The sequence below is a fragment of the Pagrus major genome, chromosome 2 (assembly GCF_040436345.1).
Source record: "Pagrus major chromosome 2, Pma_NU_1.0".
In the NCBI taxonomy this organism is placed as follows: domain Eukaryota; kingdom Metazoa; phylum Chordata; class Actinopteri; order Spariformes; family Sparidae; genus Pagrus; species Pagrus major.
Genome location: NC_133216.1, coordinates 2,228,582 through 2,243,338, shown reverse-complemented (window position 1 = coordinate 2,243,338; position 14,757 = coordinate 2,228,582). Strand labels below are relative to the sequence as shown.

General features: G+C 41.9%; 1 protein-coding gene across 4 annotated transcripts in view; it reads left to right on the top strand.

The window, feature by feature from the left end:
* Nucleotides 1–884: 884 nt before the first annotated feature.
* Nucleotides 885–14,757, top strand: part of LOC141014062 (leucine-rich repeat and fibronectin type III domain-containing protein 1-like protein) — a 303,976-nt gene continuing 290,103 nt past the window's right edge. For 2 of the 4 annotated variants that reach the window (XM_073487775.1, XM_073487774.1), the window contains exons 1-2: nt 885–1,257; nt 2,250–2,342. The gene's annotated coding sequence lies outside the window, so the exon portion shown is untranslated. Of the gene's footprint in view, nt 1,258–1,523; nt 1,598–2,249; nt 2,343–14,757 lie in introns of those variants that run through there. The other 2 variants (XM_073487772.1, XM_073487773.1) reach the window with 2 other exon arrangements.

Sequence of the window (14,757 nt, the reverse complement as noted above, 5' to 3'; positions counted from 1 at the left end):
CGATGAATTCGGTTTGTTTTCATCTAATCCTAACTTGATATCTTTGTAAATAAATGGTTGATTTCCTGCCAAAGTGTCTGTTAGAGCAAACACGATGATCATCCACCCACAACATTTACCTGGAGCTAATTTCCCTTTACAACGGTAGTGAGGAGCAAACAGCTTTCAGATAAGACTTTATTGGCATTTCTGCTTCATTAGCCAAAAAAAAAGAGTCGGTGTGATCTGACACAGAAAATGCTTTAGGCTGACTTGTGTGTTTATTGGATGGAGACACTTGTGGTTGTAGGATGCAGGGATTGGCCCGGTTACACTCAGAGATCTACTTTAAGTTTTGCTTTTCTTTGGGTGCCTGTTTCAGGTTATATTGACAGCTATCCAGCAAATCATTGAAGAGATTTTCAAGCTCAGGCTCAAAGATGCCAAATTTCAACATGTGGCATGTTTCACTTACTAAACAATATATCAGAGGTTGGAAGCAGGCTAAAGCTAAAGCTGGTTGTACTTTAGAAGTCTCTCTCTTTGTGCAATTAGTTTCTACAACTAAATCCTCCATCATAAACTGCCCACAACAACAAAATGCCAGCTAAACTGATGAATTTAACCTTTATTTTGATACTTTATTTTGATAGTCATACTCCCGTTAATCTAATTACTTTACTGATGTTGATAATATTCTCAATTAATCGGTCCGTTGAGTGACACATCGCTCTCTCACAAATTCACGTTTTATCGTGTTCACCCTGGTTTTATTTTGAAAGTTAAGATAGGAAGTGGTGGTGCTTTTCCTGTTACACTACTTCTGGTAGCCTGCAGTATGTCCCACTGTGTGTGTGTGTAAGTGTGTGTGTGTGTGTGTGTGACGGTGGTGGAGTGTGAAAATGTTCAGTGTGTATGTGCACATTGTCATATTTTAATGTTTTTGTCCTGATCGGCCTTCCGTAGAATCTGCAGATTAGTTGCACCCGTTCAGAGCAGCAGACACCAGATAACACGTGTTACTGCATCAAGTCATTTGATGCCTGTAGCACACACTGGACAGACAGAAGTCAAAGTACAGCAGCTGGTGAAAAATGCTGTAACCTCCTGCAGTTTATAGTTGTGCTCACATTCAACCTGAGCAGAGATCTAATCAGCCAGAATGAGTGGAAACACCTGTGTGGATGCACCTGGAAACCTGTCTGGTTGTTTCACACTCCTTGTTGCTGCCTGTTGGACTTGTGTTCCTGCAACCTCAGATCCCAGCAAAGACATTTGGTGAGTAAAAAAAAAATGTGATACGCAGAATAGACATCACGACAGAGCGGGTTGTTGTTGGAGGGTCAGTGTACTTTGGGGACCACTGTGCTTCAGCTGGTTTTAATTGGCCTTGCTGAGATGGGATCTGTCCTGACACACAAATCAGACAGTGCATGTTGTTGTGTGTGAGCCAGTGAGCCATCAGGAAGCCTCAGAGAGCTTTCAGTGTTATTTTAAGTAAGAGTGAAGAGACGACAGGACCCACAACCGGCAGCTAATCCTCCAGCATCTGTTCAGTCCAAACGGCTGAATGAGAGAGGCCCAGCAGATAGGAGGTTAATAAACACACAGCTCCGGGGTAAGTGTGCTGCGAAGCCGGGCCGAACCGGTCCACGCCGGACCAACCCTGACAATTACCTCTCCAGCTTAGCCCCTGATCCGACTTTAATGAGACACATATCCCCCATCTATCCCTCCATCCTGTCCTCTACTTGTGCTCCACCTCTCCTCATCCTCACATCCCTGCATCTATTCCTTTATTTGTCCTCCTACACGTTTGTATTCTTCCTCCTTCCTGTCATCCCTTCGCCAATCTTCTTCTTGGCTTCTCATCCCATCAATATTATATCTCCATCTTTTGCTTTTTTCTCCTTCTCTCCATCTTCTCTTCTTGTAGACATCCAACCACAGAGATGTGGATGGAAATCGCTGCAGTCTCCCATCTCCACCTCTTTTAACTTCAATCTTTCCTATCATCTGTCCATCCTGTCCTCCACCTCTGCCTCACCATCTCCATCTATTCCACTCGTCCTCGTCAGTCTTTCGTCTCCCCTGCTCTCTATTCATCTAACCTTTTGCCTCCTCGCCAGTTTTTCCTCCCCATCTTTTCTCCTCCACCTCTTCCCTTGTTGATCTCAGCCTTCATCCCTCCCTCTATCCTTCACGCTCCCACGGAGTGTCCTCCACCTCACGTTTACCCCTTTAACATCTCCTTCCCTCTCTCCGCCCAGCCTCACCCTGACCCCTCCGTCACCTCCTTCGAGTGCCGTCTCCTCATCTTTTCCTCTCCGCCTGCTCTCATCCTGACCTCTCCAGTGCCAGCCGTAAGTATCATTGCCGTGCCATCCCTCTTTCCTCTCGTGCTCTCAACCCCACTTTACTGCCATCATGATTGTCATTACAGGAGAGGTTAAAGATCCTATCATTGCTCTCGATGTCATCAGTGCACACACACATAACGAAACACTGGTGTATAAATGTGCTCCTCTCACAGTTTTGACGCGCTGCTAGTTTCTGCCGGCAGAATTACCCCAGAGCTGCGTTTGTGCTCATAATCGTAATGCCTCTGTTTGTGTGCTTGTGTTTGTATAAGTCCAGGATGTGTGTTCCTGTGTGTTTGTTGATCCTGATGTGGTCTCAGCAATAATCCCGTATGTGTAGCGTATGACGGCGTGGGCAGAAATAGCCCGGCTGGTCGGACTGATAGAGTTGATGGCGCCGTCTAGAAATAATTCTCAGACTGTGGAATGAGGCCAGAGCCGGCTGACCCCATTAGAACAACCTTACAACTCATTGTGACGGGCCCACCGCTGATCGACAAGACACGCTCACCTTTTTCTGATTAATGGTTCTGGACTGGCAGCCGGTCTGTGGTCCAGAGACACGGCGGTTCAGGGGTCCAATATTGTGGCATTGTCTGCAAAACAATCCATTCTGTGCTTATATAAAAATACCCACAGTCACATCTGTGCTACTATATCTGTTTTTTGTGCTGCAGTGTTTATTTTGGCAGATTGGTGGTTTTAGTGCAGAGCCTGGCAGGTGTCAGGGGGAATAATGTTAATCTGCATCCACAAATGTATAATTTTAAGGATCAACCCACTCACCGGAATTCATGTTGGCAAAGTACGATTCTGCAAAACCACAGATAAGTTAAAACTTTATGTTTTTTATGTTCCATTTTCAAATTATGCCTTGTCGCAGTGCTGTGTGTGAGGTCTGGTTAGTGTCAGGAAAGAGGCTTAAAATACCTGTTTTGTCCCAAGGCCTCATTGAAAACACTAGTTTCAGGCTAACAAATGCTGAAATGCAGACTCGAACTGCGGACACAGGCCCCTCCAACTCCCAACATGAAAGTCAGGGAATGTGAATGTGATATGACACATTTGAAGACATTTCAGTATGGTACATAGCCTATGACACGTACACATTTGAATGCATCTGAGGTTTGCAGAAACGTTAACTGCTAACATGTAATCCTGGTGACGGGGCTGTAAGGATTGCTCGGGGCAAGTAAAATGTCACTCGATGATGGAAGCAGCAAAGGAGTCAGCATAAGAGTGGTTCACGTTATGAATATGATTCTGATTGTGATCATGCTTTTCACGTGCACACAGATTTGCTTCTCATTTAAATCTATGCAGCTATCTGCACTCGGGTCAGACTTGCGTCTCCGCTGTGTCTCATGGGCGTAAACGTGACCTGAAGCTTTTATTTATGATGAAACTATGATGAAAGATTGCAGAGCCTTCGACCAAAAAAGTGTTTTCAACCTCAACTATAAATGTGCCATTGTTCTGCAAAGCGCTGACAAACTGTCAGGACTTTTTGGTTTCTTGCCAACGTGTTTTTTTAGAATTGGCCGATGTGATTTAGTCAAAACCAGAATCATCCACATCGGGGGTGTAGCTGCTCTTAATTCCACATTCTGTTTGTAACCCATCTGGGACCTGTAGCTGCTCAACCGCTCGCCTCTAACTAATGACTCCCTGAGTAGTGCAGACACCCACAGCAGCTTAATCAAGGCGGGAAACATCTGATGAGACAATGCGGGAATAAAGTCATCAGACAAAACTGATTTTGATGTATTTCAGGTTAAGTTTTATCTTTGAATCAGGACATTATCAAAAATCATTGTTACAAAATCATGTCTTTCATACAAAAACCTGTGTTGAGAAGACAGATCCGTCCATATATTGCACTCTGTATGCACTAAGCATACTCAGTGTATATTCTTACATGTGTCTAATGCTTTCCAGGAAACTGCTCGCCTCATTCATTTCACCTTTTCTGAGTACATCTTGGGGCTTAAGTCATTCTGCCAGATGAAACCACGTCAGAAAACAGTCAGGAGGATGTTGATTGAGGGTAAGTGGTCTTTGGGAGTGACATCTTGTTTTACATTTACGCAGATCCACGCATTAACACCAGGGATGTGCATAAGACCTCTTTTGAAGTGAGCACATGCATATTAAAGACAACAGTTGGAAAAGATACTTCCAAAGGGTCGTCACTTAGCTGTATTAAAGGAGGCCGGTAAAGTGTGAGGCTCATCTCAACGTACAGCACTCAGGCCCTGTGATCTGATCTGCTCTTCCATACTATTATTAAATTGTCTTCATCCATGTTGCTATTTCAGCAGCTCCGTCTTTGTGTTGTGCACACATGCATCCGTTAAGCTCTGCTCCAGTTTCCCAACTGTAATCCATACATTTTATTGAGTATTTCCTGAAGTCACATGGGGCCTGCAGCTGATTCTCAATAGAGGAAATAACTTGGATAGGATTGCAGTCTATAAATGCTGCAGATTAGTGACCTGGTTAGCTACGGACAGTTTAAGGTTAAGGGTTAAAATTAATACTGGAGGAGGAAGAGAAGAGCATGAAGGACAGGCTTTCAGGAAGAAATTACAGTATAAACAATGTTTTTTTTTTTCCATTTAGTGTTTATCCGTGCGTACAGCAGGCTGCCCTCTCTTCTGTATCTCACTGCAACATTACTTTTAATTTTAAACTTGAACTAGTCAAACTGTAACTTGTTTTAGCATCAGAAAATGTAGTTTTCTTTTATATTTGTTATGGAAAAACTATTGTCTTGAAACGTTAAACTCTATGGTGCTCTAAATGATCGCCCGCCGATCATTACAAGCTGATATTTGTTTTAAATATCTTGATCGGTAGTCTGTATAATGGCTGATCAGATAAACACAGTTTGTCTATGCGCCGCTAAAATGTGCTTGGGTCAAACAGACTATCGTTTAGCAAATGATAATCTGAACTGACTACTACTGTCTGTCTACGCTGATGAACACGGAGTGTGTCTTTTCATGCTGTAGCCATCATTATCTCTCTCTGCAGAGCTGTGTCAGCTCTAGTTACAGTTACTGGCAGGTAACTCCGGCCTGAGGAAAATATATATCAAATATGAAGGTTTTGAAATGTTCCCGTGGTACCTGTCCAGCTTTCCACTCAGTCACAAATGGCTCGCAGGCCGGACCTCGCAAAACATGTTGCGCTGGTTAAACCGAGAGGATTTAAATAGTCAGAGGAGAGCTAGTTGGCTGTTAGCTGTTAGCAGCCGGTGAGCAGCAGAGTCCTTCAGTTTGTTTGGCTAAGGGAGCTAACAGCTAACGGTGCTAATGGCTTACAGCCGAGCTAAATACACAGCAGAACTGAGAGTCTCTGTTTACAGTGAATGAATGTGCAGAAATACTTGAGCTGAGTGCAGTTAAAATAACTTAAAGTTTGAAATGACAGACACTCGACCTCAGTGTATATTTCACAAAACTCCTGCCATGGATGAAATAAACCAGATACAAACAGCGACCGAGTGGCTGAGAAGTGGCTTCAGGCTAAAAGACCACAGTATAAAGACTGAGAGAACTGGGACCGAGACACCTTCAGTTAAAACGTGTTAAATAGTAAATATAGAGACATAATCTCCCTCAGATATCCATTCCACCCTCCAGCTGAACCCCTGACTGTTGTGTTTTCTGATCCACACTCACCGCTGGGCTGTTTTTAGTCTGATAGCTGCTGGCTGACTGTATCACTGGGTCTCTGGATTTATTCCTCCGTGTTGGAATACAAAGCATACATCAATTGGTTATATTTCCATCCAGGGAGAGTGTTATTGTGGCCCGTTGCCTTAACGAGAGTAATATAAGCTGATATCAGAAATCATGATGACATTTGTGCACCGTGGCTGCCCCATAAAAATGCTAATGTTGTTTTTTCTGACGGTGGAGGAGGTGGCGGGAGGATTAGACAGAGTGCTGCTGATCTTATTAGATAAAACACTGTCATTACACCCATTGGTCGGTCGCTGCAGTGCTGCACAGGCTCTGCTCATAAAAACACCAATATACCGGGTTTGTTGGAAATGTGACGGGATTAGGACGACTCCTGGCCAAAGTTGATGAGACTCATAAAGACATTTAACGGTGTTATCATAGACATTAGCATTAAGAGGCCATTTCTACAGTAAAGGATGCAACATTTAGAAACTGGCTGCGATGGCAAGTTTTAGGGTAATGGTGTTTTTCAGTGTTTTCATGTATAGAAGAGCAGTGAAAGCGTGTCTTAGGCACTGCAGGGCTGAAAGAGGTTTATAACGCTGGAAAGTCCTGGTTGTTTGTGGATTAGAGATGCTTTGTTAATCTTATTAGATTAAAGAGTCCGGCGGAGTTTAATTCACTCTCTATTCAATCCAGTCAATAAGTGGATCAGGATTTCCTTTTAATGCAAAAAAACGAGCAACTGCCTTTTTAGGAATGTGCTGTTTTCTCATAAATACACGACTATGGGAGATTGTGAGCAGCTGGTAATGAAGAACGAAATAATTCTGCTGAATGTTAATGACTGGATTCTTTGATCATTAATTCATATAAACTATTCCTGAAATATTTAGTATATGACAGAAGTGCTTTCGACAACAATTTAAGGATTTTTGCAGCTTTTCCAGTTTTTATATCATTTCAAACTGAATATCTTCTGGGTTTCGGTTTGTTGGATTAATCACTTATTTCATAAAATGATGCATAGATGAATTGATAATGTGTTGCAGTCCAATAATATTGTAAATGTGGGTTCATTTGAATTAACGTTGCACTTCCCAACATTTTCTAAGATTCTGTGTTCTTATAAGTGTGTAGGATTTAATGAGATCTATTGGCAGAAATTGAATATATTATTCATACTGTAGTTATGTTTTCATTCAGGTAAAATCTCTTCTTACCAGCCAGTTCTCATTCACAATGCGTCAAATACAACAGCCTGGTCAGGGAGCTGCCCCTCTCATCCAGTAGTATCAGTGATGCCAGATGGGAAATGTTAAACTGTTGTGCCAGAAGCTTAAAATGATCATATTTTGGCATTCAAAACAACGCAGATTGAACGCAGCGTACCTTTTTAGTGAGAAAGTTCAAGCTTCACCTTGAATTAGTGTCGAGCGGCAGGAGGAGAAACAACAGCTGTGCTTGTGAATCGTGTTCATCATCGCTTGCACCAAAGTGTAACGAGACAGTGTAGACTACAACCAGTTATTAATGTAAGTACCTGAATAACCGAACACAGGTAGCATAAGGGACGTGACTGATCTTACATAATGTAGCTATGTCAACCCAAAGTATGATCAAACAAGTAGTTTGGTGCCTAAACCCAACCAAACTGAGACGGTTTTACATTGATCACAACAGTCTGCAAGTCATAATGTAGCAGTCTATGAAATGTTTGTCAGCAAGCTTTATTTTGAAAGTCTAAACAAACTTTGCGTATTTATTATTATGAACACTCTGATGTGCAGCGTCAAAGTTTGATGCAAGGGCCACCGACCAAGCTGCCGTCTTTGCTGAGTTCAGGGTGAGAATGTGTTGCTACGGTAGCCCGAATGGACAAACCAAACACTGGCTCTAGAGTACGCCTTTTGCATTTTTAGTAGCATTTTTTTAAGCGGCCACTTTAGGGGAGGGTGAGAGGGGTATTCAGTTGGTTTCAATCTGCAACCAGGACCTGTAATTACAAAAATAATCAAGGAAGTCATCGACGAAGAAAATAATAATTTGTTGCCATCATAAAAACAATTTTTAACTGAGTCAACTGAGCTGTTAACTTTTTGAACAGGTGCATTTCCATTTTGGGGTGAATAAGTTCCTTTTGTTTCCGTCGGGTTTTTAGTTGAGATACAAAAAGGAAAATGTGATTTAAAAGTCTAATGAAGCTCTGTGTTTATTCCCGTCCGTCAGACCCACACAGTGACAGATGAACAGTTGTGTAACAGAGTAGTGGTGGAAACCACTCCACAACAACAGCACTCGGCGCCACGGTCCACTTTAATACAGAGACCGTAGGGGAAGAGATTATCACTATGTTACCATGGTGAACTCCAACACCATCAAACTGAACACTGTTTTACTACGAACGCTGCGTTTTTCACAGTCATGTCACAAATGACACAGAACAACGACACTGATTTGACAAGATGTGCACACACACACTCCCACATTTAAACACACACACTCACTTGTAAAAACACTTGACCCTCACAGGAAGAACCACCCACACGGGATCAGAGACTTGAAATACATACATTATCCGCTAAAGTAAACATACTGTACACGAAGACGCTCACCGCACACCCACGCACTTGATCTCTTCAACCCCTCTCTGCCTCCTCTTTCGCTCTGTCTGACTCCATCTTTCTTTCCCTCCATCTGTCCCCCTCCTTCTCCTCCGCTCTGACAGTGAAGATGGTTAGTGAAGCGAGAGGAAGAGAAGGCAGTAATAAGACCCTTCCCCGACTCGGCACTCTGCGAGAGGCCGAATAGCTTCGACGCACACAAACAGGAGATGAGAGGCGACGACTGGCTCACATGCTTACAGACACCCAAGACTCTCTGTCCATCTGTCTTCCACTTCATGCATGTCTCTGTGTGGGTACAAAAAGTCTGACACCATGTCTGCTGCCCATCTCCTCCAGGCCATTTATACTGTTGTCTATGATGTGGAAACAGTAGTGTATGAGTGTGTGTGTGTGTGTGTTTTATAGCGGCATGTCGACCTTGTTATCCAGCAGTTTGATTTATAAGCCTCTATGTGTTTTATCTGATGGCATTTTAAACAGGTGCTAATGCCTGCTCTTCCTCTGCCCCATTTACACACAACAACACTCAACTTCCTGCTTTTTGTTTCACATTCTTGAAGGAGACTGGTCGATCCATCTTCTTAAAAGGGCGCTACTTGTTTTAATGTCAGCAATTACTGCATAGAGAAAGGTACGGTGAAGGAGGGAGGCCTCTACCTTTGTCTTTGCATTTGCTTTTATACTAACTTCATTTGAATCAGCACACGCTTCTAATCGCGTCAATAAAAGACGACCAACCACGAGGCAAAAATGCAAAAAATAATAAAGAAATAGAAAGTTTTTTTTTGCTTTAACGTAACATTATCACTTTGCGACGGTGGCATCAATAATACTACTTGGAAACCTGCGGGGGAGGGGTGGTTATCTGTTTCCACTTTAAGTACAAATTTGATTAAAAAAAACTGAAAAAAGAAATCAACAAAATCATAAAGAAAATCCCACATGATGTGCTTGGAGAGGCTCTCAGGTATGAAGGTTAGTGTGCTTGAGTGATTACGGGCGATCTGTGGGAAAAAAAACAGCAAAAACTGAGGTCTTAGATTTAAAAACGGCAGCTAACCCAGTTTAACCTTTCCAGCGATATTTTTGGCTGTCCTAAATGTAAAAAATTAAATGTGCTGCGGGGTCTGTATTTTTATCCCGAGCAAACCATTTCATTGGATTCCAGTGGTGCCCTCTCTCTGCTCCGGGCATCTGAATGCTCTCCAGCAGAATTGTGTGTGCTCTTAAATGTTTGTCTGCTCCACGGGAGCCTTAAATCTCATAACTCCACTCCAAAATAAACCCCCAGTGGCACCGGCCGCACCACCTACACTGCACAAAATGACATGCTCGGAAGATGATTTCTATCTGCTGCACTTTATTCACGAAGAAATAATATCTCACTGTGGATACAAATTCATTCTGACAGAGAGCTTCACTTAAAGATAATTCACTTGATACCGGTGCCTCAAAGATCCTAAATAAGAGACGCCACACCTCCAGCTTTAAATCACAAACATTAATATGACTTATTTGAATAAAACGACTTCCCTCAGGCTCTGCGTCTGCATTAAATGTAAAGCTGAAACGTGATGCATATATTTGATTTTGTTGAATATTTTAGATTTGAATATTTTTCTTGTCTTTGTACTCTTGAAGGTGAAGGTGAGCCTTTTTATTTAAATACAGATCACTTAGGTGTCTCATTTCTTTTTACAGTGTAATGGTCTCTAAGCTGGAGGAAACCCCTGGGACACATTTGGAAGCCTTAAAAAAAAAAAGAAAAAACCTGAGCACCATGTGATTTATCTTATAACACCAGGGTCTCCAGAGCCCCCTCATTACATGGTAATTATTCCATGAAGCCAGGAGCAAAGTAGTTCACTGATTTACTTTGGAGAAGTGGTGGAAAATTAGCAAACACCCAAACCAAAGCGTTTATTTTTGGGGCACTGGTGTCAGGTTTAGCAGCTCGTGACAGATTCTCTGAAGCTTAGTTTAGATGCTCTCACTGCAGGTGATTAAAGAGACGCCTCGTCTCAGGTGTTTAAAAGAGTCCATGTGACATGTACATCCTTCTCCAAACGTGTCGTCCGTGATATAATTCAATAGTAGTGGTTTTCCTAATTATGATGTGAAGTGTGAATGCTGCCTGTGTGTTGTTCCCTGTCAGTTATTCGTAGATTAGGCCCAAGCAATATATTACGGATATTATATCATTATCATGATATGAGACTATATATTATCTTAGATGTTGGACATGGCTGTATGGTGATACGACGTCGTCCTCTGGTTTTAAAAGCTATATTACGGTAAAGTGAGGTCATTTTCTGAACTTACCAGATGGTTCTACAAGATGTATATTGAGGTATTTGGTCAAAAATATTGTAATATTGGATTTTTGACTCTTGCTTTTGAGGAGATTTCAAAATATTGCTGCTATATATTGTGTATGAATAAATATCACCCAGCCCCTATTGAGATTCCCATATGTAGTTCGGAGAAGGAGAAATGGAAGTTCATAAAGTAAACAAGTCCTGTCAAGTGCTTCAAGTCACTGTTGACATTTGTAACTAGAATGGCAGTCAGTAGAGCGCATACCTCCGCAAAAGCTCAAGTCCCCTTCTGTACTCACTCTACTACCAGCCTCCTAAATACACCAAGTTCAGTAGTTTTTGTGTAATTTGGCTGACAAACCAACCAACAAATGGACGTCTGCATTGTACGTTTCTGCAAACCTGGACACTTCCTTATCAGCAGGAGGAGGGTGGTTTTGGTGATGGCTAGGCAAGAGCAAGATGGCTGCCAAGTAAGAGACCACCGTTCAAAACCACTGTTTGCTTCCTGTTTCAACCGACCCAACTGGAAGATTATTGTGGCCATCGGGACATTTTGCAGCCATCTTTGTGGCGACAAAATCGGGTATTTACGGATTTTAAAAAAACACAGCCTGACCTCTAAACAACATTGTCTTAACATAAACTGACTGCTGAAATGTTTTTTATCAGTAGTTTGCATGACTTGACATAACTTTAACTGCTGTCCTCCTCTGAAGATGGTAACGTGTTTGTTAGGTCACTATAAGAATAATGTAAATGGGAGGAAACATTACTGCACCAAGCATATGAAGGAAAAACACTGCTATAGTTAATAATTCCTCCTCAGTTCAGCTCAGTTCAGCTTAGCCACGTTTAAATCTGTGTAAGTCAATCTGTATCCATTAAAGGCGTCACACGTCTCCTCTCCTGACTCCTAAGTGATGAGTAAGTGCAGAGAACGTCAATACCACCCCATCAACAAGACGAGCTCTGCAACCATTAGTCACCTCAGTCCTACCCATACATAACTTTAACATAATGTACGTGTTAAAAGGTGTTTCCTGGCATTAGTGTTAACCGATGGTGATGATTTGATCGGGTTTTTAAATACATGTGAGGCTGCGACGACCTCAGCTGACTTCTGCTTCTTCATAAACTGAGCTGCCACAATGAAATCAGATTTTTTTTTTTCCTGCTCTCTGATACATACAGTACATATCTGTCAGAGGTCAGGGGCAGCCTGCAGCAGCATCTTCAGAGGAAGTTTGAGTGAGACACTTGACAGTATTGCTTTGAATTGTTCACTGAATTCATACCGCAGTCTTTTCTGACTGGTAGATTGTCTGTAATATAAGAAGCAGCAGGTGTCGAGGCAGGAAACTCAACCGGCAGTCAGACACTTGTAGTTGGCTTGTAGAAATCTGGAAATTGACGGGTTTGAATTTCCTGGTGGTTGTAGAAGAAACTCATCACATCTAAAAGAAGTTAATGTAGAATCAATTTCTGTTAAATTAGAAAAACACCCATTAAGTCCTAAAGCTTTCGTACCTCATTTAGGAGCAAGTAGGGTTTATAGATCGTGAACATCTGCAAGCTGCACATGGTTTATGGGAATAAGCATATGAGAGGATGTTAAATCTCATCTGTGAGAAAAATCTGATCCTATATTTTCTGGTTACACGTTCTGGTAAGTAGGTGGTGCATACCAAGTAAATTACCACAGTAATTACCTGAAAAATGTATTGAAAATTGCACCAACTTGATTTAATGATAATATTCTGCTATTTGTTAACACACAGTTAATAAATACCAGTGTGAATACCTGGTAATTTCCTCAATAGGTTTCCTTGAAACTTCCACCTGGTTTCTTTTTACAACGACATGATCAGCAGACACGAGGCAGAAAGAAGTTTCCTGGAAATGTATCGAAGAAGTTACCAGCTATATATGAACTGCTTGTTGGAAAATATTTGGATTAGTTTCAATAATTCAATTGAGGTAATTTTGGGGGTAATTTCAAATATGTTGCTTGGTAGTTAAAACCTACTGTTTAATGGACAACTTCCTAAATCCAGTTTTCAAATGCTGCTTCCATTTGAGCTCTCAGAAGCAGTGTTGTCAGTGTCGAAGAGTTATTAATGATCATCTTTTTGGCTGATCAATAACGGACGTTTTATTCTCCTACTGTTCCACTAAGGAGGCAGGACCATCAGTCAGCAGGGTGCTGGTGAAAGATTATATGAAATATTAACTATGAGTTGTAGACTGACGTCCTCTATATGCTCTGTGTTGTTTGTCGGGTGTCGGGTTAGCAGATCAATAACAAATGATCTTCTTCTTTGGCTAGCGGTCTTGTTCATCTCTTTTTCGACAACTACCAGGGTTAAACTACGCCTTAGTGTGTTTCCACATTAGCCTAAGTCTACACTCTGATCTGTTAATGTGTTTGGGATGGAGGCGTGGAGGGCTAATAAAGCTTCCTCATGTTCAATCAGTTTTTAACGGATAAGCACGGAGCTCCCGCCCACTCCGTCTCCGGAGTCTTTAAGCATGCAGCAGTTGGCTGTTGTCCAGTGGTCATTTAGTACGTGTGGCTCCCAATATTCAGCTAAACATGCCCTTGAAAACAATAAAAAAATTAAGTGATTCCTCCTCGCTGTCTCCGAGATGCAACACTAAACATGCACGATGGTTGAATATTCAGTTTTATGAATTTATTTGACCTTTTAAGTGAGCAGGATGGTCTCTTGAGATCAAAATGGCACGGGCAGAGTTTGATGAAGGGAGTTAAATACATAAAGACCTCTGGAAACACATCGATTATCAAAACTTCTCAGAGAAAAGATACAGTCATAGCCAGAGTGGCATGAAAACACTCATAATGTTGTCTCCTCTTCATAGTTTGGTCAAGCTCTCATATTTTCACTGAAGGGAAATCCTAATGCAAACAACAATAGTTTAAACAATGGTGTTCTTCTAATTTTGTGTCAGTAGTTACCGTTTGTTGCCATAGTTTGATGTGGAATGATCTCTAAGCAAAGTCGGGGCTTGACGTAAGGGATTCTCCTGCTGGTTATTTTGGGGTAAATAATGGCCTTCCCTCAACGCCCCCACCCCAATGTAATCTGACACCACAATATAAATAGAATAAAAACAAGCATGTGAAAGTAAAAATGACTTTTGACTAGTCTAAAATTCATAGCTCACAGTAAAATAAATAAAAATGCATACAAAATGTATAAAGGGGGGATAAAATCCTGCAGGGCTGTAGTCTGCGGAGTGGAGGCAAGTGAGACGGGAGGCAGATGTCTTTAACGGGGAGGTCTTGTCTAGACGGACCCAGTGCTGATTCTGAATATCAATATGAAAACAGTCTTGCACCAAATTTAATGAAACTTAGAAGCCTGTTTCATTCATTTTCAGGGCTTTGAGTGAGCGCAGTGATGAGTTGCACATCAGGCAGCGTCATTTATGCACGCCCACCTCTGGGCTGAGTTTGCAGGTACGACACATCACCATGAAACTTGATTACCAATCGGGAGAGTAGCGGGGGAAAGGGTTAAAAAAAAAAAAAAAAAAAGGAAGGCTCTTGCAGAAATTGGGAGTGCTGGCGGGTCTGCCAATGTGCAGTGGCACAAAAGTTTGATTTATTCTTTTGGTCCATGGTTATTCCTGACTAAACCCTCATTTGTGCTGCATTACACTGTATGAGATGGAATCACAAGGTCGGCGCCGTCAGTTTAAGTTGATTTGAGATATGTAGCACACTGTCAGAAATGATTGAAGACGAGGTTCAAGT